Raw genomic sequence first — 4,355 nt, forward strand, 5'->3', positions numbered from 1 at the left:
TTTGAACCTGTTTTTGTATCTTTTTCCCTTCTTCATGCTGTAAGTTATATAATGATTACAATAAAGAAGGAAAACCAAAAACATTTTTAAAATGTCCATACCCCAAAGGACAGGTCATTGTAAAACTACAATCTAGAGATTGTAGTTATGGCTTTGTTATGTTTAGATTTGTATTTTTTTATATATTATAAAACACATACTTTAAAATTGGATTATATTTTAAAATTTAATGTAGTATTTTAAAATGTTAAAATGTATAGTGATTGTAATTTCTTTAACATCATTGGCAGTGGTTGCATAGTGGTCCACCATATAAATAGTTAATAATTAATTTGCCTTCCCTGTGGAACTTTGGTTTGTTTACAGTTTTTTGATAATACAAGCAATGCTAGGGAAAACACAATTTTATCTATGTCTTTGAACAAACCATGATTATTTACTTAGGATAAATTCTAAGAAATGGAAATATGTAGTCAAAGTTATATACACACTTTCAAAGTCCTCATATGAATTGCTTGGAAATTTGTACAAATTTAGATCCTGTCTGATATTTAACATACAGTTAGCAAGAGCCATCATTAACAGTAACTAGCTTTTCATTTTTATTATATAGTTTTAATATTTGTTAACTTGAAAATGACACATTTTAAATTGTATTCCTTTGGTTTTTAGTCATTTTAAACTTTTCTCCTACTTATTTTAGTCATTTTTATTTATTTTATGTAAAGTTTCTTTCATGTCCTTTGCTATTTTCTGTCTGTGACATTGATACTATTTACTTGATTTGCAAATCACTTGGAGAGTAAGAAAATAATATATTATCTGTCATTATTTTCTGTATATTTCTTCAAACTATGTTTATAGGCATGGCAACCCACTCCAGTATTCATGCCTGAGAAATCCAATGGACAGAGGGGCCTGACAAGCTATAATCTGTAAGATCAAAAGAGTTGGCCACGACTGAAGTGACAGCATGCATAATATATTTAAATATATAAGTAAAATATATCATTTTAATGTCTAATTTATACATTTCATGTTACCAGCTTTCTCACAAGAAGCTAATACAACAAAACTTATCTTAGAACAGTGTCTGGCAAAAAGTAAAAGGCTATTTATGGATTAGATATTACCATGATTCTAATTTTTATAATGGAGGAAGCTGTCAGACATATATTATTGGGTTAGTGCAAAAGTAATTTCAGTTTTACATTGTTGAACTTTGCTATTTGATATTGGAATATATTCTTAAATGCAGTTATGCTATACATCATTTTAATGAACATTTCTTGCTTTATGTTTTTTGCTAATGAATTATTCAGTTCAGTTCAGTCAGTCATGTCTGAATCTTTGCGACCCCATGAACTGCAGCATGCCAGGCCTCCCTGTCCATCACCAACTCCCGGAGTCCACCCAAACCCATGTCCATTGAGTTGGGGATGCCATCCAACCATCTCATCCTCTGTTGTCCCCTTTTCCTCCTGCCCTCAATCTTTCCCAGCATCAGGGTCTTTTCAAATGAGTTAGTTCTTGGCATCAGGTGGCCAAATTATTGGAGTTTCAGCTGCTACATTGGTCCTTCCAAAGAATATTCAGGACTAATTTCCTTTAGAATTGACTGATTTGCTCTCTTTGCATTCCAAAGGACTCTCATGAGTCTTCTCCAACACCACTGTTCAAAAGCATCAATTCTTCAGCACTTGGCTTTCTTTATAGTCCAACTCTCACATCCATACATGACTACTGTTCATTACTTTGCTTTTTTAATCAACTGAGGATTCAGTCCTTTTTCTTCAGTTTTCAAGGCTTTCCTGATAGCTCAGTTGGTAAAGAATCCACCAGAAATGCAGGAGACCCAGGTGCAGATTCCTGGGTTGGGAAGATCTGCTGGAGAAGGGATAGGCTACCCACTACAATATTCTTAGGCTTCCCTTGTGGATTAGCTGGTAAAGAATTCACCGGCAAAGCAGGAGACCAGGGTTTGATACCTGGGTTGGGATGATCCCCTGGAGAAGGGAAAGGCTATTCATCCTAGTATTCTGGCCTGGAGAATTCCATGAACTCTATAGTCCATGGGGATCACAAAGGGTCGGACACAACTGAGTGACTTTCACTTTAACTTTCTTCACTTTTCAAGAGTCCTATATATATATCAGTCCTTTACTCATGACATATGTTGTAAATATTATTTTTCAGGTTGTCATTTTTCTTTTGACTTTACTTATGATATTTTCCATATGGTCAGGTTTTTTTTTAAATATATTTGAATTTACCAATATGTATTTTACTGCTGATTTTTCCAAAATCAGCACTTCAAAGAAAAAAAGAAAATGTTTTCTTCTAGTAATTACAGTAAAAGTGAAACATACCTTATTAATAATATTATTGGTATTTGAATGTAACCCAGGACTGTCCCAGTAAAATAAAGGTCTATAGTTGCTTGTTATAAGTATTATCTCATTTAAGCTATATAGTTAATATCTGCATCATTTACTTTATTTCTCATGTAAATTTATTTTTTCAATTTAAGTTTTACTTTATATTGGTATATATGATTTACAATGTTATAACACTTTTAGGTGTACAGCAAAATGGTTCATTTATGCATATACATTTATCTATTTTTTCCAGATTCTTTTCCCATATAGGTTATTACAGAATATTCAGTACAGTTTCCTGTGCTATATGCAGGTCCTTGTTGATTACCTATTTTATATATAGTAGTGTAAATGTTAAATTCCAAATTCCTGATTTATTCATCCCCCCATGTTTCTACTTTGGTAGCCATAAATGTGTTTTTGAAGTCTGTGAGTGTGTTTCTGCCCTGTAAATAAGTTCATTTGAATCATCTTTTTAGCTTCCACATGTAAATGAGACCATATGGTATTTGTCTTTCTCTTTCTGACTTACTTCATTTACTATGATGATTTCTAGGTCCATCCATGTTCCTGCAGATGGCATTATTTCATTCCTTTTTATGGCTGAGTAATGCTACATTTTGAACTGTGGTGTTGGAGGAGACTCTTGAGAGTCCCTTGGACTGCACAGAGATCCAACCAGTCCATTCTGAAGGAGATCAGCCCTGGATTTCTTTGGAAGGAATGATGCTAAAGCTGAAACTCCAGTACTTTGGCCACCTCATGCGAAGAGTTGACTCATTGGAAAAGACTGTGATGCTGGGAGGGATTGGGGGCAGGAGGAGAAGGGGATGACCAAGGATGAGATGGCTGGATGGCATCATGGACTCGATGGACGTGAGTCTGAGTGAACTCTGGGAGTTGGTGGTGGACAGAGAGGCCTGGCGTGCTGCAATTCATGGGGTTGCAAAGAGTCGGACATGGCTGAGTGACTGAACTGAACTGAACTGAATACTCCATCATATATGTATATTACATCTTCTTTATCCATTTCTCTGTTGATGGACTTTTAGATTTCTTGAAAGTCTTGGCTATTGTAAATAGTTCTGGGAGTGAGATTGCTGTATTATACAATGGAGAAGATCCCCTGGAGAAAGGGGATGATAACCCCTCCAGCATTCTTGCCTGGAGAATCCCCATGGACAGAGGAGTCTGGTGGGCTACAGTCCATGGATCACAAAGAACTGGACATGACTGAAGTGACTTAACACACACACATGATAGTTCTATTCTTAGTTTTTTAAAGAAACCTCCATACTGTTCTTCATATTGATTGTAAGAATTTACATTCCCACCAACAATGTAGGAGGATTCCTTTTTCTCCACACCCTCTCTAGCATTTATTTTTTGTAGATTTTTTGATGGTGGTCATTCTGACAGGTGTGAAGTGAAACTTTGTAGTTTTGATATATATTTCTCTAATAATTAGTGATGTTGAGCATCTTTTCATGAGTTTTTTGCCCATCTGTATGTCTTTTTTGAAGAGATGTCTAATTCAACCCCCTGCCCATTTTTTGATTCTTTTTTTTTTGTTTGTTTTTAATATTGAGCTGTGTGAACTGTTTACAAAGGAGATTAATCCCTTGTCAGTGGACCCTTCATTTGTAAATATTCTCTCCTACTCTGCGGGTTGTCTTTTTGTTTTGTTGATGGTTTCCTTTGCTATGCAAAATCTTTTACGTTTAATCAGATTCTGTTTATTTTTGTTTTTATTTTCACTACTTGAAGAGATGGTTCCAAAAACTTATTGCTGTGATTTATGTCAGAGAGTGTTCTGCCTATGTTCTCCTCTAAGAATTGTGTAGTTCCTGATCTTACATTTAGGCATTTATTACATTTTGAGTTTATTTTTGTGTATAATATCAGAGAACGTCCTAATTTCATTCTTTTACATGTAGCCATCCATGCCGTTGTTCCAGCACTACTTATTGAACAGTT

Source organism: Ovis canadensis, chromosome 17 (genome assembly GCF_042477335.2).
Source record: "Ovis canadensis isolate MfBH-ARS-UI-01 breed Bighorn chromosome 17, ARS-UI_OviCan_v2, whole genome shotgun sequence".
NCBI classification, from domain to species: Eukaryota; Metazoa; Chordata; class Mammalia; order Artiodactyla; family Bovidae; genus Ovis; species Ovis canadensis.